Source organism: Aotus nancymaae, unplaced genomic scaffold (genome assembly GCF_030222135.1).
Source record: "Aotus nancymaae isolate 86718 unplaced genomic scaffold, 86718_ANA_hifiasm-v0.15.2.pri h1tg000076l, whole genome shotgun sequence".
Taxonomy (NCBI): Eukaryota; Metazoa; Chordata; class Mammalia; order Primates; family Aotidae; genus Aotus; species Aotus nancymaae.
Window position 1 is genome coordinate 21324974 of NW_026988491.1, and position 22072 is coordinate 21347045.

At 44.9% G+C, this 22072-nt stretch overlaps 1 protein-coding gene across 6 annotated transcripts in view; it reads left to right on the forward strand.

Moving 5' to 3' along the window:
• Positions 1-22072, forward strand: part of TBC1D22A (TBC1 domain family member 22A) — a 383821-nt gene that overhangs the window by 66233 nt on the left and 295516 nt on the right. The gene's annotated exons all lie outside the window — the stretch shown is intronic.

Below are 22072 nucleotides of genomic sequence, written 5' to 3' on the forward strand. Positions count from 1 at the left end.
TCCTGCGAGGCAGCGTAGCTCGGTGCCAACAGAGACTCCCTTGGTTCTTGATTTCTCTCACAACGCAAAGTGAAAGCATAGTGAACACCCAGTTTCTCCAGCCATGTGGGATGCTGTCCAAGAGGCCACTTCTTTCTCATCCCCTTCAGAACACTGAGGGGATCAGCATGACTAAGTAGTTTGGGAGTAACTCAGAGCAGGGAAAAGGGGCAGGGACTGTCAGCAATCAGGCATGGAGCTCAACAAAGGACTGCGGCTTCTACCAACTGCCTCGAGGAATTCAAGAGGCTAGCCCTCAGATTTCATAGGATCCATTTCTTGCAGACACCCCCAGCTAGTCCACATATGCCTCCAGCATTCTGTGTGCCTCCCTTCCTTGGCAGCTGGCACAGCTGCACCCCTGTAGATAGCATGTGAGCCTCTGCAGATTATATATGAGCAGACACAGACAATTGGCTTGACTCTGCTATATTGGAAGGAAGAACTTAACCTTCATCACTTCTGAGCACCACCCTAAGAAAAGCAAATGGAAGCTTCTTGACACCTGGCCTGGCTTTGCAGTGTTGAGATAAGGCATGTAATCCTAAGACTTACCCTCAAATAGGGAACAAGAGGTGTGGAGTGGGTGCATCAATAGGAAAGGTCTGAGGGGCTCCCAGAATTCCCATCCAGGCAGATTGGAAGATCTTTCCCTTCTGAAGCCAGTCAGTAAATACTGGGGAAAGTGACCGCCACTTCCAGTGCAAAGACAGCAATGCAGGGCTTAAAGGAACCTGAAAAGCCAGGTAAACAAGACCTGACGAAAAGAACATTATAACTTTTCAGTAACTGATCCCAAAGACATGGAGATCTACAAATTTCCTGACAAAAGAATGTAAGGCAACTGAGAAAACAGACAACTCAACAAAATCAGGTAAATATATGAACAAAAATGGGAAGTTCAACAAAGAGAGAAATCATAAAAAATCAAATTCTGAAGGATGCAATGACTGAACTATAAAATACAATTGAGAGCCTTAACAGCAGACTCTTAACAAGCCGAAGAATCAATAGACTTGAAGAAAGGTGATGTGAATTTATCCAATTAGAAAATAAAAAAGTATGAAGAAGAGGGAAGAAAGCCTGTAGGATTTATGGAACAACATTAAGCAAAGCAGTATGTGCAAATAAGTGAATCTCAGAGGGAGAAAAGAGAGAAAGGGGCAGAAAGCTCATTTAAAGAAATAAGAATAGAAAATGTCTTAAATCTAGGGAGAGAAATAGACTCAAGAAGCCCATAGGACCCCAAAGAGATCAAACATGAAAAACTCTATACTGAAATACAATATTATTAAACTGTCAAAAGTCAAAGACAAACAATTTGGAAAGCAGCAACAGAAAAGCAACTTGTCATATACAAGGGAATGTCCTAAGACTATCAGTGAATTTCTAAACATAAACCTTGTAGGTCAGGAATGAATGGGATGATATATTCAATGTACTGAAAAGGGGGTGGGGAGAACCCTGCCAACTAAGAATACAATACCCAGCAAAGCTGTCTTTCAGAAATGAGAGCAAGATTTTCCCAGACAAACAAAAGGTGGTGGAGATCCATTACCACTAGCCCTGCTTTAAAAGAACTATAAAAGGGAGTTAAATTTGAAATGAAAGGATGTTAATTAGTAACATGAAAACCTATGACAGTATAACATTCACTGGTAAAAGTATATAGTCAAATTCAGAATACTTTAATATTGTAATGATGGTGTGTGAATCACAGTTAACTCTAGTATAACTAAAGTTAAAAACAAAAAGTATTAAAATAATTATAGCTACAATATTTTGTTAATGGATACACAGTATAAAATGATGTAGATTAATTATGATACCAGTGGCAAAATGTGTGTGTGTGTGTGTGTGTGTGTGTGTGTGTGTATTTGTAAGAGAGAGAGCTAAAAGTGTAAAGTTTTGGTGTGTGATTGATGTTGTTATGAGCTTAAAATAGACAGTTAGCACTCTGTCTTTTGTAACACTATCTAAGCCTCATGATAACCATAAAGAAAAATCATAGTTGATATGGAAAATTTAAAGAGAAAAGAATCAAAGCATGCTATTACAAAAAAAAAAAAAAAAAAAATCACAACAGAAGGCAGCAAGAGAGGAAGAAAGAAACAAAACATTTGTAAAACAGTTAACAACCTGGCCATAGTTAAGTCCTTACCAATCAGTAATTACTTTAAATGTAAATGGATTAAATTATCCAATCAGAAGACAAAGAGTGGCCGAATCGATTTAAAAAACAAGATCCAACAATATGCTGCCTGTAAGTGACTCACTTTAGTTTTGGTGACACATAGGCTGAAAGTTAAGGGATGGAAAAAGATATTCCACACAAATGATAACAAAAGAGAGCAGGGGTGACTGTCTTTATATCAGGCAAAATAGACATGCAGTTAAAAACTGTCACAAGAGGCTGGGTGCAGTGGCTCATGCCTGTAATTGCAGTGCTTTGGGAGGCTGAGCAGGAGGATTGCTTGAGGCCAGGAGTTTGAGACCAGCCTGGGCAACATAGAGAGATCTTGTCTCTAAAAATAAAATAAAATAAAATAAATATAATAAAATAAGCCAGGTATGGTGACATGTGCCTGTAGTACTAGGTACATGTTCAAAGTTAATGTGAACTATGATCACGCCCTTGGGTTCCACCCTGGGGGACAGAGCAAGATCCTGTCTCAAAAAACAAAAAAAAAACTGTCACAATATAGACAAGGCCATTATATAATGATGAAGGAATCACTTCATCAAGAAGATATAACAATTGTGAATATATGTGTATTCAACATTGGAGAACCTCAATATATAAAGCATGTATTAACAGAATTTAAGGAAGAAATAGCTATACGATAATAGGGGTTTAGTACTGCACTGAAAGTTCAGTACTGCACTTTCAAAATTGGATAGATCATCTGTACTGAAAATCAGTAAGGAAACAGCAGACTTAAATAACAATATAGACTGAATGGACCTCACAGGATATAGACAGACCATTCCATCCAACAGCAGTAGAATGCACCTTCTTTTCAAGTCTTAAGGAACATTCTCCAGGTTAGATCATTTATTGGACCACAAAGCAAGGCTTGATAATTTTAGAGAATTGAAATAATATCAAGTATCAAAGATACTTTTTTAAAAAATTGTACTTTAGGTTCTGGGGTACAGGTGCAGGTCATGCAGGTTATAGGTACATACATAACAATGTGGTTTGTTGCCTCCATCCCCCTGTCACCAAAGATACTTGATATCACAAAATGGGGTGATACTAGAAATAAATAACAGGAGGAAAGTTCACAAATATGTGAACAAAACACTCCCAAACTACCAGTGGGTTAGAGAAGAAATTAAAGGGAAATAAAAAGAAATCTTGAGCAAATGAAAATGGAAATACAGCATACCAGCACTTCTCAGATACAGCACAAGTAGTTCTAAGAGGGAAGTTTATAATGATCAGTACCTTGTTAAGAAAAAAGATTGCAAATAAACAACTCAACTTCTATACTTTAGGGAACTAGGGAAAGAAGAACAAACTAAGTTCAAAGTTAGCAGGAGACAGATCATGAGGTCAGGAGTTCAAGACCAGCCTGGCCAAGATGGTGAAACCCCTGTCTCTTCTAAAAATACAAACATTAGCTGGGTGTGGTGGCAGGTGCCTGTATTCCCAGCTACTTGAGAATCTGAGGCAGAGAATTTCTTGAACCCGGGAGGTGGAGGTTGCAGTGAGCCGAAATCGTGCCACTGCACTCCAGGCTGGGTGATGGACCAAGATTCTGTCTCAAAAAAAAAATCTTTTAGCTAAGAAAAAAGACACAAATGAAATCATAAATGAGGAAATATTACAACTTATGCCATAGAAAGACAAAGGGTTATAGGAGAATGCTATGAACAATTACACACCAACAAAATTCGGTAGTCTAGAATAAATTGATAAATTCCTAGAAACATACAGTGTACTGAAAGTGAATTATGAAGAAATAGAAAATCTGAACAAACCAATAATGAAAAGAAGATTGAATCAGTAATCGGATACATCCCAATGAGGAAAAGCTCAGGACCAGATGGCTTCACTGGTGAATTCTACCAAATATTTAAAGAAGAATTAATGCTAGTTCTTGTCAAGGTATTTCCAAAAATTGAAGTGGAGGGAACACTTCCAAACTGTATTATGATGATATATTATACCCTGATTGAAAAGCCAGACAAGAAAATTATAGGCCAGTATTCCTGATGAACACAGGTGCAAAAACTCTCATCAAAATACTAGCAAACTGAATCCAACAGCACACTAAAAAGTTCGTACACTGTGATCAGTTGGGGTTTATCCCTGGGATGCAAGGGTGGTTCTACACACACAAGTCAGTAAATATGATGTATCACATTAATAGAATGAAGGAGAAAAATTATATCATCTCAGTGTATGCAGAAAAAGCATTTGACAAAATTCAGCACCTTTCATGATAAAACTTTCAATAAATCAGGTATAGAAGGAATGTACATCAACATAATAAAGGCCGTATATGACAAGCCCATAGCTTAAGATCTTACAATCTTCCTCTTAGATTAGGAAGAGGACAAGGATGCCTACTCTCACCACTTCTGTTCAACATGGTTCTGGAAGTCCCAGCCGGAGCAATTAGACAATAAAAATAAATAAAAGGCATTCTAATCAAAAAGGAAAATAAAAATTATTTGCAGTTCATATGATCTTATAATAGATAGCCCTAAGGACTCCAAAAAACTGTTAGAACTAATAAACAAATTCCCTGAAGTGGCAGGATGCAAACATCAACACACAAAGATCAGTTGTGTTTCTATACACTAACAACTAACTCTCCAAAAAATGTAAGAAAAGCCCATTTACAATAGAATCAAAAAGAATGAAATACTTTGGTGTAAATGCAATCAAGGAGGTGAAGGATTCTTACCCCGAATAACAGTTGATAAAAGGAAGTAAAGAAGACACAAATAAATGGAAAGATATCCCATGTTTATAAATAGGAAAAATTAGTATTGTTAAAATGTCTACACTGTGTAAAGTGATCTATAAATAGGACAATCTCTATGAAAATTCCAATGACATGTTTTACAGAAATAAGAAAAACGATCCTAAAATTCATATGGACCCACAAAATATCCCAAGTAGCCAAAGTAGTTTTGAACAAGAAGAATGAAGCTGGAGGCACCCCACTTCTTGATTTCAAAATATGTTACAAAACTAGATTATCAAAACAGTATGATATTGGCATAAAAAGTGACAGACCTTTGGAATATATAGAATACAGAGCTCAGAAATAAATCCAAACATTTGTGGTCAACTGATCTTTGACAAAGGTGCCAAGAACACACAATAGGGAAAGTATAGTCTTTTCAATAAGTGCATTGGGAAGAGTAGATGTGCACCTGCATTAAGAATGAAATTGGATCCTTATCTCACAGCGTATACAAAAGTCGACTTAAAATGGATTAAATCCTGAAAGGGAAGGATTGAAAGTGTGAAACTACTGGAGAAAAGATAAGGAGAAATCAACTTGACATTGTTCTGGCCAGTGACGTTTTGGATCTGACACCAAAAGCATAAAACAAAAGCAAAAATAGACAGATGGAATTGCATCAAAATGAAAACCTTCTGCACAACAAAGGAAATAATCATCAGAGTGAAGAGACGGCCTGTGGATTAGAAGAAAGTATTTGCAAATTGTACATCTGATAAGGGGTAAATGTCTGAAATGCATAAAGAGCTCAAACAACTCTAGCAAAAATGAAAAGCAAGCAAAGTAACCTGATGAAAAGGTAGACAAAGGACCTGAATAGACATTTCTCAAAAGAAGACCTACAAGTTATCAGTAGATACATGAAAAGGTGCTTAACGTCACTAATCATCAGAGAAATGCAAATAAAAATCTATCGTTTCACACCTGTTAGAATGGCTCTTATCAAAAAGACAAATGAGGCTGGTTGTGGTGGCTCACGCCTGTAATCCCAGCACTTTGGGAGGCCGAGGCGGGTGGATCATGAGGTTGGAAGTTTGAGACCAGCCTGGCCAACACAGTGAAACGCTGTGTCTACTAAAAATACAAAAATTAGCTAGGCATGATGGTGTGTGCCTGTGGTCCCAACTACTCAGGAGGTGGAGGTTACATTGAGCCGAGATCATATCTCTGTCCTCCGGCCGAGACTCTGTCACAAAAAAGGAAAAGAAAAAGTGATAAGCGTTGGTGAGAATGTGGAGAAAGGGGAAACTTTGTACACAGTTGGTGGGAATATAAATTGAAAAAGCCTTTATGGAAAACAGTATGGAGGTTCCTCAAAAAATTTAACATAGAATTATCAAATGATCCAGCAATCCCACTTATGGGTATATATCTAAAGGAAATTAAGTCAGTGCCTCAGAGGGCTATCTGCACCCTCATGTTCATTGCAGCATTATTCTCAACAGCTAAGACATGGAAACAGCCTAGGTATTCACCAATGAGTAAATGAATAAGGAAAATGTGTGTGTGTGTGTGTGTGTGTGTGTGTATGTATGTAAATGGGATTGCTATGGCCTTAATGTGCCCCAGCATCGATGTGTTAAAACGTAATCACCAATGTAAGAGTATTAAAAGGTGGGGCCTATAGGAGGTGATTGATTCGTGAAGGTGGAGCCCTCATGGATGAGGTTAGGGCCCTTTGAAAGAGGCCTGAGGAAGTGGGCTCACTCTCTTCTGCTATTTGGCCATGTGAGGACACAGCAAGAGGGCTGTGGTCAGATGCCTAACCTGCCAGCACCTGGATCTTAGAGTTTCAGCCTCCAAAACTGTGAGAAAAACTTTTCTGTTCTTTATAAATTATCCAGTGTCAGGTATTTTGTTTTAACAGTACTGATGGAGTAAGATAGTGATATTATTCATCCTTAAAAAAGAAGACAACCCTGTCATTTACAAGAACATGGGTGAGCCTGGGTGACATCGTCCTAAATGGAATTACCCAGACCCAGAAAGATATTCATCCTCTTATTTATTTATTTATGACAGAGTCTCGCTCTGTTGCCCAGGCTGGAGTGCAGTGGCGTGATCTCAGCTCACTGCAACCTCTGCCTCCTGGGTTCAAGCAATTTCCTGCCTCAGCCTCCCGAGTAGCTGGGATTACAGTGAGGCTGGCCTGGACATCCGAGCAGAGGTATTCCAGGCCCAGGGGTCCTTTTGGGCTCCTGAGTGGAGAGCGGTAGGAGACTGTTGTGTTGGAGATGCCGCACCCTCCTCCATCCCAGCAAGTATTGCCTGCGTGATCTCAAAAGTCCTGTGCCAACCTGGCGCAGTGGCTCACACCCGTAATCCTAGCACTTTGGGAAACCAAGGTGGGTGGATCACTTGTGGTCAGGAGTTCGAGACCAGCCTGACTAACATGGTGAAACCTCATCTCTGCTAATATAAAAAATTAGCTGGGCGTGATGGGGGCTGACTACTCAGGAGCCTGAGGCAGGAGAATCACTTGAACCTGGGAGGCAGAGATTGCAGTGAACTGAGATCGTGCCACTGCACTCCAACCTGGGCGACAGAGTCTCTGAGACTCTGTCTAAAAAAAAAAAGTCCTGTGCCGTTGTCAGGTTTGATCTGGTTTCTGGGAGTTCTCCGACTCTGGAACTCTCTGGAGAAGGGAGTCCTGTCTGTGCCTGGAGTCCAGCGGGCTTGGTATTTGCTGGTCACACCCTGGTGTCCAGTGACTCTGGACTTTGATTCCTGCATTATCTGCAGGCGGTTGCCTGTGTCAGGAGAAACCCATTTTGGTGAGACGAGAAATGTCTTTGTTGATCAGTGGAGGAAAGAACGTAACAATGGGATGTTGAGATTGTTAATCAATTGTTTCGGGATAAATACCAACTTTCTCTCCTCTTAGCTGATTAGATTCCGTCTTTTTCTGTGCTTGAGACGGAAGGATGTCTGTGCTTGGGCACAAGGTTGTATTTGACGTTATTTTCAGTCTTCTACATGTTTCCTGAATAAGTCTTTTGTTCCATTGAGAAGATTAAGAGCAGTATTTGGTTGGAATATTTTTAATGAAGCACCTAACAGAGCTATTATTCATTTTTGAAACAACTTACTGTGGTTACCATAGTAATATTAAGCCTTTTATTAACTATTTTTGCTTTCAGTTTTGAGGTAAGTTTTCGTGAAATGCTGATGGGGGAGCTGGAGATCCACGAACGTGGTGTCTGGAAAGAATTTTCTAGCTCTGCTGAGTTAAATCATTCAAGGAATTTATGTTATGGGAACATAAAGCTTATAAATCTAGTTTATCATATCTATCATTTAATTGTTCATGCAAGCCAGCTCTTCATGTAGCGATTTACAGTAATCTCAGTGAAATAACAGTTTTGTGTCACAAAATGAATAATGCATGCAAAGAAATTGTTGAGCTCCTTAAAATCATTATGCTCAAAATATTAGGCTGTTTTATTTGAAAGTGATAGAATGATGATCATGTACTAGTTGCAAGCTGGGGACTTGAGAGTCTGTCGTTCCTGTTTGCATTGGGTCACCAGCCCTCGAGAAGGAACCGGCGGCGAGCCGACTCCAGGAGGACTGTGCACCTTGCTGCAGTCAGGCTGCAGGAGCAACCGGAGAGCTGGCAACAGCCATGGCTCTGTGAGAAGGCTTGGGTATTGGTTTAGGGGTAAAAAGAATTCAGTTTTTAAAAGATGAGATGCTTTTTAGACCTCCATCTGTCTGGGACAAGAAATGGGTATCTTGCCATTAGTATTGTTGCCAGGCAGAAACCGTGGAGTTTGCCACAATGAATCTGGAAGGCAGCGATGTGCCAAATGCTTTTTCTCCCCCTTCCTGTTACTCATCTATCTCGACCGCACACATGTACCATGATGTGGTGGTGGTTTTAAATAATGAGGTGAACAGGCAATAGCTGCTGTGATCTTTCAGTGAGAACGATTTAGTGCGTTAGATTTGTTGCTAGCAGCACTGATCCATTTGTATGCATGTTTCTCAGTAGGCATGGTGACATAACTTCCTCACCTGTGCTCTTGGTCTTTGCAGAGATACCCTGCAAGTGTGTTGAGGTCAGAGGAGACAGTTTGCTGTGGTCTGTGGGGTTCCTGAGTGTGGGAGGAGAGGCGACTCCTGGTCCAGAAGGGGGAAAGGCTCTGCTCCTCGGGAAATGGACAGAGTTTTCCCAAACGGGAATGTCATCAATCATTGTCATCAGGCCTGTGCCACCTTTACCTTCTCTCATGCTTAAAAAAATAAAAAAAAACTGTGTTATAAAAAATTTCAAACATGCACAAAGGTCAAGAGAGCAGCGCAGTGAAGCAACATACCTATCACCTGGATTCGGCGGGTATCAAGATATGCCACCTCCTCTCATCTGTCCCTTTCTTTTCTTTTCCTTTTCATTGGCTGGAGTATTTCAAAGCAAATCCCAGACATCCTGTCATTTCCCCTTTCTGTAGGTCTAAGTCATGGCTGCCAGGTCTGCTGATGATGTGTGCATGCCACAGAAAACAAAAACAACTCCCGCTGTTTTCAGAACCCGGTGCTGGTGCCATTGAGAGAGCCTTTGGGCGCGTGCCCCCCTTTGCTCAATCTCGCATGAGGCTCAGCATTCCAGGGCTGGGACTTGGAGGCTGTCCACCTTCCTTATTGGCCATGCAGCTAACCGTCTTTGGTTAATTGTAACTGAGCTGAGGACTTTGTAGTGCGGAAAACCAATTCTGCAGTGACCTCTCTGTCATTTTTGGGGACCCCAGGTGGGTCTAACCTGGAGGCATCTGGTATGTTCTGTGGCATTAAAGTTTAGATTCCCACATAGGAGGAATAGTGTAGAAGAGAATGCCACCCAGGGGAGACATGGGAGGCAGGAGGCCTGGCCTCAGGTGTCCTGGAGAGTTGTAAAGACCAGAATACACTTTTTCGGAGGAGCACAGGTCACCTAGCCAGCACTGGTCAACATATCCACCAGTGTCTGCCAGAGACCTTTGCAGTAGGTCCTAAGGCATTGATGGTGGCCTGGCTTATGTTATCTGTCACTGTCTTCATTTCCTTTTTTTGAGAACATTTTCTGCATGTTGAGAATGATGATTGTTAGGCTTGATGCTGCATCTCTGCCTTTCTTCCATCCCTTCTCGTCACACCTGCCCCACCATGCGGACATGTCTGCAGGAAAATGTGGGCTGTCTTGGGTTTTCCTGTTGGTCTAAGTTCTTTATGCTGCCAGCTCTGCTGATGATGCCTGAGGTCCATGTTTCTCCCAGGTTAGGACTTTTGAGTCCTTTCTTACAAAGGACTTTATGTACAAAATAACCCTGTAGTGGAGGTGCCCAGGCTTGTTGGTCCACTGTGTTTGGAAAGGAGTGCCCCACTCAGTCCAGGGAGGGAAAATGGGGTTTGAAATGAAAAAAGTGTCCAACTTGTTTTTTGTTTGTTTTTGAGACAGAGTCTCGCTCTGTCGCCCAGGATGGAGTGCAATGGTGCCATCTCAGCTCACTGCAGCCTCTGCCTCCTGGGTTCAAGTGATTCTTGTGCCTCAGCCTTCTGAGTAGCTAGGACTACAGGCGCGTGGTACCAAGCGCCTGGCTAATTTTTGTATTTTTAGTAGAGACAGGGTTTTGCCATGCTGGCCAGGCTGGTCTCCCGCTACTGACCTTGTGATCTGCCCACCTCGGCCTTCCAAAGTGTTGGGATTACAGGTGTGAACCACTGCGCCTGGCCAACACTTTTATGTAAAACATCTAAAAATATGATGGCACCTAGAGAAATAGTCAAATTACCCTATTGGAGTGTGTGTGTGTGAGTGTGTGTGTGTGTGTGTGTGTGTGTATGTGTGTGAGATCTATACAGTAAACACCCAGAGGGACAACTTCAGACACTTCCTAAGCAGTAGATGTTCTTTCTGGATGTCTTCCTGTCTTAGAAGGAAGGAGATGGGAAACTTAAATAGTTGCGAGAGTGATTGAATCTCAGTTACTTGGATGATGGCTTTGTGATAGGAAGTTGCTCATTAAGAGCAGTTTTAAAGCTTTTAACTTTTAAACACTTCTGCTGTAACTTTTGCCACTCCCTCCAAAGAAATGGTGTAGCAGAGGGGGTGTCAGAAGAGTCCTGTAAGTATTCTAGTGGAACTCAGAGTCCTTCTCCACCCTTGCAGGTATAGTCTCATGCTAGAAGCTTTCCATCAGGGACCCAGGAGAACAGGGAAGGAGTGCTTGCTGTTGGAAGGCAGTAGTGGAGAGCCAGCTAGAGGTGATTCTAGGTGTGCCAATTGGTCTGTGACTAACTGCAGTAAGTGTTGAAAGCAGGCTGTATATGAAGTTTAAGTGACGCCTCATCAAGGCAGCTACCGCCTGGCCCTGATGTCAGAGCAGCCTGTATGGTTCTCTAAGCTGAGGGAGAGACCTGGGGCAACAGAGGGTCGACCAACCATTTGCAGCCTCTCTGTCAGCACCTTGGACAGAAATCCAGTTAGGCTCTCTGATACAAATATTCTTTATCGCCTTTTTCTTGGTAACAGGGGCTTTTGGTTGGCATTGCTGAAGCTGTATGATGATGTTTATGCTGTTACTGTATATTACTTTTTTATTGCATACTATTTCTGTTGCAAATAGTCATAAATATTGTTACAGTTTTGACTGCATTATGATGCGTTGCTCTTAAGTAGTCTCACGTACACTTTGGGTTGCAGGGCTGAGCAATTTGTGTTTTTCCTTTGGTGTTTCTTTCTGAGTGTGCCTCAGCCCCCTGTAATAGCATCTCAGTGCTTCACCATCCATTTTTTTTTTTAAACTCCTGTGACATTTCATTGCTGGTAGGGACCCTTAACCGGTGCATCCTCCCCTCCCTACCCCCAGTCTCTGTTTGAGCCTTTTCTGTGATACACGGTTCACAGATCATCCTCAGATCCTGGATTCACCACTTAGTGGATGGTTACAGTATTTAATCCCATTTGTCAAGGGGGCTAGCTCATAATTTATGTGATGCTCTAGGCAGAGGGCCTGGTTGTGGCCATTATTATTCTCATGCTGGACAATTCTTTCTTCTGTGGCGATGCTGGCTGTCTGCCTGCAGGTTGTCCCTGTTGGCCTGGCCCTGGCTGCTGGAGTGGAGGCCTCTGTCCACATGGGTCTCCAGATAGCAGGTTGCTCTGTGGGTGACCTGCTGCCATCGCTGAGGCTACCCCAGCCTGCCTTCAAGACCCTCTGCCACCCGCCTTCCTCCTGGACACTTTTCTGTCTCTCAGTGTTTCTATCTGAAATTCCGGAACTGACTAGAGGAGGCCTCAGATCCCCTTACCTCCCAGGACAGCTACCACGCACTGTGGTCCTCACTGAACCTGCTGTTGACTAAGACACAGTCCCTGTCATCTTTATTAGAGAACAGCTAACTCAAGTCACCTGTCCTGGGCTGGACAGGTGACTCAGATTCATCTGCCTTTTTACTGTCATCCCAGCCTGCAAGGATTGTTGGGAGAGGCTGGGCAGTGGTCCGGAAATGTGGTTCACACGACCCGATTCATTTGTTGTTTCTGCTTTTCTCTAATGGGGTGATCTTGGATTGGTTGTGCAACTTTTGGGGGTCTTCAGCTCGTAAGAGTTACAAAGGGCCAGGCGTGGTGGCTCACGCCTGTAATCCCAGCACTTTGGGAGGCCAAGGCAGGTGGATCGCGAGGTGAAGAGATCGAGACCATCCTGGTCAACATGGTGAAACCCCATCTCTACTAAAAATACAAAAAATTAGCTGGGCATGGTGGCGCGTGCCTGTAATCCCAGCTACTCAGGAGGCTGAGGCAGGAGAATTGCCTGAACCCGGGAGGCGGAGGTTGCGGTGAGCCGAGATCGCGCCATTGCACTCCAGCCTGGGTAACAAGAGCAAAACTCCGTCTCAAAAAAAAAAAAAAAAAGAGTTGCAAAGACAAAATGAGATGCTGTATACAAGCGTCAGCTCTGCTATGCTCCGCGATCATCGCCTGTTACCGTGATTTCTCTCATTCAGTGGTTAGTGCTCTTACTATGCTGTGTGGCTGGTGGATTGCGGAATGTGCTTTCTTTGACTTCACTTAAGTTGTTCTTATTAGTTATGTATTTAGCCAGGGTGGTTTAAATGAACTTGGGTAAAAGACAGCTGATGATGATAGTTTAGCTTAGCTGTCGTTGCTGTCTGGGGAACACCTGGAAAAAGTTAGCTGCCCCTGGAACAGCGGCTGCATTTGTGGGGACATAGCCCTTCTTTCCTGGGTATGTATCCGTGTGGCAAGCAGCCTGACTGCATCTTGCTGTGTGCTGGAGTGCATGGTAGATGCAGGCAAGGGCCATGTGCTCCTGGGACTTACAGGTCAGCAGGGATGGGGATGAGTGCTGAGGGGCACACAGGAGGGCCTCTTGCCTGTCCTGTCTCCTGCCTGCTGTGTGCCGTGGGGTTGTGGGTGCCTTTGAGGTGTGCTGTGAAATGTCTCATCCCCAGGCATTTCCACACACTTGATGCCAGCATGGTGGCTCTGTGTGTGTGTGTTCGTGCACATGTATGCATTAGAAATTCACACATGTGGATGTAGTGTGCAGAACTCTTTTGGGAAGGGATAAAACTAGATTCATAATTTGGGAAATAACTATTAGCCCGTTCCAAAAATGCACCAGTTGCACCCACTAGGATGGCTACAGTAAAAAAGACCAAACAGCAAAAAAGACAGTCATTAACACATGTTTGCAAGGATGTGGAGAAATCAGAACCCTCAGATGCTGCTGGTGAGAATGTGTGACGATACAGCTGCTGTGGAAAAGAGTCTGACAGTTCCTCAGACAATTAAACATAGAGCTGCCATGTGACCTAGCAGCTGGACTCCTAGGTATGCATATTCCCAAGAGAAATGAAAACTCAAGTCCATATACAGACATTTACGTGAATGTTCCTAGGAGCATTTTTCATACTAGCCAGAAAAGGGGAAACAGTTCCATGTCTTTCACAGACAAATGCATAAACAAAAGTAGTCTCTCCAGTTAATGGAATATTACTTGGCCATAAAAAGGAAAAACTGGATGAAACTTAAATGTATTAAGTGGAATAAATCACTCACAGAAGACCACGTATTGTATGACTCCTATTTATATGAAATGTGCAAAACAGGCAAAGCCATAGAGACAGAAAGTAGATGAGGGGTGGGGAGTGAGGCGCACTGGCACGTGGTTTTTGTTTGGGGCGATGGAAATGTTCTGCAGTTATAGTGGTAACAGTCACACAGCTCTGTGCATGTACTGAAAACCACTGGGTCATACACGTGACATTTTGTGACATGTGAATTATGTCTCAATAAACAAATTCAAAACATATACCTGTTGGCCTGTTGACTTTGCTGTGGGATGTCCCTAAGGGGATCCGGAAGAGGCTCTGCCCTCAAAGAGGTTTTAGCCTGTTGGAGAGGTGAAGAGGAGGAGTAGATGGCAAGACACAGCTGAACAGGTTTGATTTTCACTGTATTCCTACCTGACATCACCTCCCTGGTTCAAACCTGGGCTGGGGCAGGCATCACTCTCAGGTCACAGAGCCCCTCCCATTGCTGACTCCTCTGTAGAGACGCCTTCCAGTGGGAGAGGCTCTCCAGAGCTTAGCCCCTGAGAGCCTGGCCCAGGCCCTGAGGCAGCAGGCCCTGCCTGGATGGTTCAAGAAGGCGAAGTCCCAGGTTGTTTGAAGTGGTCTGCCTTGGTGCTGTTTCCTGGTCCTGGCTGTTCTGCCCTGATAAGAACAGAGTGCATGAAGTCCGGGGAGCTTTCCTCTGTGGCCTCTGTGATCCGTCGGGATTTAGTGCGGTGATTAGAATTCCTGAGCTTATCTCCAGATGGGAAGAGATGCCTACTGGAGAGAATTCGAAATGGAATTTCAGAGGTACTTAGCAACCTCCACAACTCTTTGTTGACTGTGGTTGGAGGGGTTAGGAAGGGGTGCTCGGCTCAGCACACAGTGGCAGCTGGGTTTGAGGCTCTTCATAGGTGCGTGCCCTTTCTGCCTTTCTGCCGTGAATGTGATGTTGGTAAAAAGGCGGCACATTAAGAGGCAGGAACAGCCAGCTGGTGGCATGAGCCGCTGGTGGGCTCCTCACAGCCCCTGGCTTTGTTGTGCATTGGATTTGATGAAGACAGGAGGCTTTTTCTTGGATAAACTGGGCCTAGAAGATGCTTCGTGGGTGCTGTGGTGGGGCTTAGGGGTGCCACAGGCAGCTGCGTGGTTCTGGTGGTTTCTGGGAGTCAGCTGTCTTTCGCACGTGTGTTGTACCTGCTCAGCTGTTTGAAGGGATGTTGTGGGCATCATAGCAGCCTGGTATCTGTGAGCCCTTGCTGGCCTGTCCTCCTCAAAGTAGGTGACGTAGGTGGAGAAATACAGAAGGGGTACCTTGAAGCTCTTCAGAGGCTCCATCCCTTCCCGGGGCCCTCTCAGTTTCCTAGACACGCAGAGAATGTTACCCTCCCCTCTTCCAGAACCTGGCTGTTGCTGCTGCCTGTGTCCCCCTGTCTGTGGTCTGGCCTGTTTCTTCCCCGATACTGTTCACAGGCTGATCCCTTGGTGTATGTTGCCTTGAAGCCGAGCACAAGGTTATGAGACTTACAGAATCTTTGGGATTGTTATAACATATGTTTGAATCTCAGTGGCGTGAGGTCCTTGTTTGCTCAGAGGTGGACGAATCTGCCGCTGGAGACATCATACTGGGTGGAAGGTTTGTTCTCGGTTCCGGCTCCATGAGGCCTCTGCCTTTGCCCTTCCTCTGTCACCTGGCTTCTTTCTTGATGCCTTTGAACATCAGCGCCCAGCATTTTCCTCACATCACACTCCACTGAATCTAGTGACTCCTTGTCTCCCTGCTCCTGCTTGTGTGAGCACCTTCTGTGTCGCCTTGTGTAAGGTTGGCTGTTTCCTGGCTGCATCATGAGCTCCTCTAGAGAGGGCTGCACTTTGCTCATCTCCCTGTGCTCAGAGCCTGCCTGTCCTGGAGCACCATGTCACCAGTGTTTTCTGCATCTCTGCCGATGGAGGTCCATTCTGTTTCTTGCATGAAGAGCCTGGTTTGGGTCCCCTGGCTCTTGGTCACCCCTAGGATCTGAGCAGAATCTTGGGAATGTTGAAAGGAGGCTAGGGAAGCATGAAGATGCCTACCTCAGGATGTGCTTCCCAGCCATGCCGTGGAAGATGGCTGCAGGAGATCCTGAACATTTGAAAAAATGTCCTTTACGTGAGGGTTCGCCCCACGCCCGGCTTTGTGCCCATGTGGCTGGCCTTGACTCTTTTGGGGGTTTCCTCCAGCCTCCAATAGAGGATCAGCACGAGGGAGAGGGAGTTAGGGCTTCCCTTCACCTGCTGTGAGGTATGGTATGAGATACGGGAGTGTTCTTTAAGTGCTGTTTCTCTTAAAATCGGGTTTCTACTCCACTTTGCTGACACTGGTCACCAAAGACGTCACATTTGCCTCGTACTTGAGAGTGGAACAGGAACTGAGAAGTTAATTATTTCAGTTGTATAGATGAAGAAGGGGAGCCTGAAGAGGTTCATTGTTCAACAGATACTTACTGAGCACTCACTGGAGGCAGGGCCTCGTCCGCTGGGCCCTGGAGACTCAGCGGTGTGCACGTGGCCTGTCGGAGTGATGGGCATAGATCTGGGTGCAGGCAGTTCCCGAAAGCATGTGCGGCTCTTTTCTGCCTTTGGGGTTGCTTTCTCAGCCATGCCGCCTGACCTCAGAGGCATTTTGCACTGATGGATGCTTCGTGGAAAGTTTTTTCCCAGTTTTCTTTGACATTTTGCTCTGATGCTTCCCCACCATCTCCGCTGTCCCCCGTGAGTGGACTCTCTTTCTTTTTCACACCCATGTGCATTTCTGAACTTCTTGTTTTAAACACAATCTCCCTTGATTGGGACTCTACCTGTGTTTCTGCACCCCTGAGCCTCGTTGCCCAGTGTCCCTGTCTCCCAGAGGTGCCCACCGCACTGCCTGGGGACTTTCCCCATCAGAAACATGTCAAGTGTGATAGGAAGATCGCGGACTTCGGTTGAGAGTCAGGCCCCCGAGTTTCCTTTCCTCATTTGTGAAATGGGGAGGGAACCGCTCTCCGGGATGACACATTGTCCTGTGGACACCAGTGCATGGCACAGATGCTGCTCCATAGCGTTGACATTCCTCCTCTCCCACATCTTCCCGTTCCCTGCTCCTCCTCCACCGCGCAAGCCTCCCCGTCAGCTTCCGGTTTACATTATTGAAGGTGCTCATCTCTCCTACCCACGGTAAAGTTTGGTCATGGTCATTTTTGCCTCTCTTTTTCCCCATATCTGGCCATCGCTGAAGCCTGCCCCCACCCATTCTTGTTCTCTCCAGATGTTCTTGCGCTAATTCCTTCAGCCTTTCCTTTCTTCTGCCTGTGATGGGCTGCCCTAGATCAGACCTTTCCGATCTCTGCCCAGGCATTGAAGCAGCTTCCCAGCAAGTCTCCTTGCTTCCCTCTTCCTTGCGATGCGTTCCACGTCCTAGCAGGAGGTGAATCACATTGAAACGTGGCTTTCACCTCTACTTTAACAGCTCCCCGTTGCTTCCCAGACAAAGATCACACTCCTGGTATTTAATGCCCTTCTTAATCGGACTCCTAATTACTTGTTCATCCTCTGTTCCATCCAGACATAGGAACCTGCTGATCCCGGACTGTTCATTATTAATCTCTGCCCAATACTTGTGAGCAGTAACTATTAAAATATATGCTAAAACTTAGAATACTCCAATGACACAATAGATGGCAATATCATAGCTATTACAATAGTTAATAATAAGTAACAATCATTGATATTTTCCTCTTTGCCTGGAATGTGTCTTTCCACCCATTTTCTAAGGGTCTGGTGCCACCAGGAAGCCTTTTCTACTTTGCTACCCAGCCCACCCACAGCAGAGCCCTGTACACAGGGTGATCAGAGGGCCAGGTTGCTGGGAAGTGCTGGTTTACTCCTGTTGTCCTGGCATAATTATTACTTGTGCCCAAGGTGTCTGCTTTGGATGATACATCATATGGTCCATTTAACTATGGGTAATACAGAGTGTGAATGGCAACCCACTGAAATCCTTTCTTGCCCGTCTCACTAGACAGGTGGAGGGTTTTATATTGTTAGGTCCTTTTTGTGTTCTGTTTGACAAACCTTCATCAGCACCTCCTCTATGCAGTGATAGCACCAGGGGTTAGGTGTTTGGGGATGTGGGAGATACAAACCAGGAGCTTATGGTTGGGGTTCAGAGGGACCTGGAAACAGGTACAGCTCGTGCTGGCATGAATGAAGGAAAGGAGCGATTGTACCAGTGCAGGGTAGAAGTGGCAGCGTGCAGTCTGGGAGTCAAGATGGGATCCATGGAATCTGTTTCACTGATTAGCAGTGGACTGCTGGGTAGAAACCCAAGACTGATGGGGTTCTAGACAGAAGGGCTCTGGGGCACCAGATCCAGGCTCACGCAGGATAAAGCAATCCTGGCCATGCCATGTGGGTTGTGGGCCAGCAGGTGGGGTCGATGGTCAGTTCTTGACTGCCCCGAGGTCTTTCATTGCTATCTGAGCCTTTCTTCTGTGCTTCTGTGCATTATATTTGAAATTATATGCAGGGGACTGTGGGATTATGTTGCTTTGCCTTTGCAATTACATTGCATACTTATCTAAAATTAATTGAGCTTATCATGGACAAGACTCTCTCTAGCCCTTCTGTGTATCCAACTTCCTTTCTGGTGGATTTCTCAGTCACGTGTGACATCTAGGCATGTGCTCGCTGGCCTCTGGAGCCACAGAAGGAAAGTAGACAGAGGGAGTACCTTGGCAGTGCTGAGAGGCTACCCCTCTCCTCTGCATGTCCCCTGAGGTTTGGTTGGGGGGCTTCTACAGGGTGACAGGTATGGGAGTGATGAGCCTAGAGTAGAGCACGTGCCAGAGAGGTCTCATGATGCCAGGGCCCCACCCAAAGCATGGATATGTCAAAAGCTGTCTCAGGAGCCTCTGCATGGTTGCCCCGTTAATATTTCTGTGTTGTACCATCAGAACGATTGTACTTGCTGAAACCAATCTGGTTATTGACTCTGCCTGTTAAGAAATGGAGTAACCTGCTGCCAGGTACTATTATCAGCAAAGGCTGCTAACCTCAGAAGGGGCTTGAGCTGAGTCCTGCTGTATATGTTTTAATGCTGAAATTATAGGAGGTGGAGGTCTGTCTTCAGTGAGTCCTACTGGAAAGCAAAATTGTGAACTTCAAGCTTCTAATTTGTTTGAAAGGATTTAGATTTTTAGCATGAAATAGCAGTAGCCTTTCCTTTAATTAAATGCCATGCAACATTGGCTGTGGGATCAATGATATTGAAGGAAAAAACAGTGTAATTAGACTTTGTGAAGTGACTAACAAATGATTAGGGCTCTCTTCCAAGAGCGGGGTGGGGGCTGGCACCGGACGCATGGATTAGTTGCACTGTGCCTTTCCTTGCTATAGACTTTGAAAGGCCAAAGTTTTCCCTTAAACATTTTGGTTCTAATTCTCGATTTCCTGTCAGCAACAAATGGACATAGCTCTAATTTAATCACTTTCTTATTATCAGACATTTAGATCATATCTTTTTTGATGTATAAATAATGCTGTGATGACCATCTTTCTACATAAATATTTGTTTGCATTTTGGATAATTTCCTTGGGACAGATTCCCAGAAATGAAATTACTGGCTCAGAGGGTGCAAGCATTTTAAATGAGGTTGGAATGCAAGCTAGAGGCATTTCTCCTCATGAGGTCTGGTCACAGAATTGCCTTTAGTCCTATTTCTTGCTGGGTGAAGGCTGGAGTGTTCCCTGGACTGCCTGTGTCTCCCATGCACAGGCTGCCCCTGTGGAAGGGGTGCCATGGGCATTATTGGGTCACAGTGTCTTCCCAAGCGGGTTTGGTTTGCCCTATGCCAACCTCAAGCCCTCCCCAGTTAAACAGAAAAACAGAACAACAGAACCACTTACATCGGACCTTTTCGAGGATTTCTGTTGGCGTAACCAGGCCTGGGGTCCCTGGGAGGGCTCTCTTTGTTCTGCTGCCGTCTTGCCAGCCAGGAAGCACTGTCCAGACTAAAATCTCTGCCCCCCCTGGGTGGGGCTGGTCAGCCCTCCTCAGCACTGACCCAAAAGCTGCATGTCAAAGCCCAGCATTGCTATCGTCCTACAGCAAAGGGCCTCTGTTTCCCAGAGCTGCCTCTCTGAGAAGGTAGTTAGGGGTTATAAAAATTCTGAAAATATCCTTATTCAAGACTCTTTTTAGACATCTTTATTGATATGTAATTTGCATACCATACAGGTCACCATTTAAAGTATTCAGTTCACTGGTTTTTAGTGTGTTTGCAGAGTTGTGACTTCATCACAGTCAGCGTTCGAACAGTTTCATCTCCTCACAAACCCTGGACCCATCAGTAGTCGTTCCCGGGTTCTCCAGCCCTTCCCGTGTCCCTGGCAACCAGGAATCTGTTTTCTGTCTCTGTGGACTCGTGTAAGTGGAATCGCACAGTCTGCAGCCTTTGAAACTGGCTCCTGTTTCCTTGCGTGGTGCTGTTACGGCGCATCTGGGTTGGAGCATGCCTGCTTCATTCTTTTTAGGCCAAATAACATTCCATTGTATGGCTGTGCTGCATTGTATTCACTCTTAGTGAATGGACATTTGGGGTGTTTCCCCTTTTTGACTGTTATGCACGATCCTGCTGTGGACATTCATCACATGTTTTTGCGGTTGTGTTTTCTCGTCTCTCGGGGATATGCTGAGGAGTGGAATTGCTGGCGCAGCTGGTAACTCTGTGTTGAACATGACAAGGAGCTGCCAGACTTTCCCACGGCTGCCGCAGCATTTTCTATTCCCACCAGCAATGCTTGAGGTCTCTAGTGTCCCCATATTTAAACACTGTAGCCATCCTAGTGCAGAGGGGTGTCTATCTCATTGTGGTTTGAGCTCCTGGATGGCTCTCAAGTTTGAGCATCTTTTTCCATTCTTACTGGCTGGCCATATATCTTCTTTGAAGAAATGCCTATTCACATCCTTTCCCATTTTTAATTGGGTTGCTTATCTTTTTGTTATTGATATCTAAAACTCTTGACACTCAGTACTGTCTGTTTATTTAGTAGGCTGCCATGAGGACCAGGCTGGAGGCAGCCAACAGCAGGGAAGCTGCCCTGGGCCGGCAGGCTCTGTTTCTTGTGGGAAATGCCCCTTCCTCAGCTCTCATGCATGTGTATCTCAGGTCTGACCCAGCTGGGCCTGAGAGCCATGTCTCATGTTTATGATGAAGTAGTCACGGGAACACATACTGTCCGTGTTCCTGCAGAAATGCCTTTGGGCATTCCCGTTGCTTCCCCACTGACGGTGGGAGGAGGAATCTCTCCTGCAGAAGAGCAGGTGGCCTGAGGGGGAGAGCTGAATGGTGCACTGGAGGGCGTGGTTCAAGTGTTTCTTGGGAGAGGCGGCCTTGACCATTCCAGATGGAAGGGCTAAGGAGAGGGAGGACACACACCGCTGAGTAAGGTAGAGGAGTTATTTTCTTAATAGGATTTGTTTTTTGTGCTATGAATTGGGTACGTTCACTGTGGTAAAGTATTAAAAATAAAAATTCTATGTGTGTTGCACATTACTGTTAAAACTAGCAAATTCAAGCAAAATGAAGACAAATGATGAGAAAAGCAAGTCCCACGTGCCCAGGAGCAGACCGGAATTCTTTTTGATAGACGCCTGCACAGTGCTGTGCCCCTTCCTGCTCTGGTGCGAGCACATGCGTCCTGGAGACTGTCTCTGGGACCACTGGGGGAGGGTCCTGTTGCCAGCGGGTCTCGGAGCAGTGAGCAGGACAGGCCCTCTCAGGCTGGAGTGTAAATTACATGAGTGTTTTCTGTGGTGGTGAGTGGGGTTACAGGATGTGGTACAGAGGGAGAAGGTGCATATCAGTTTCCGCTGCCTTTGGGAGAGACTCTGCTCATTCTGAGAAGCTCTTTGGTGAAAGCACGTTTGAAAACAGAGAATAAATTTAATGTTTTTTTTGGTTGTTGTT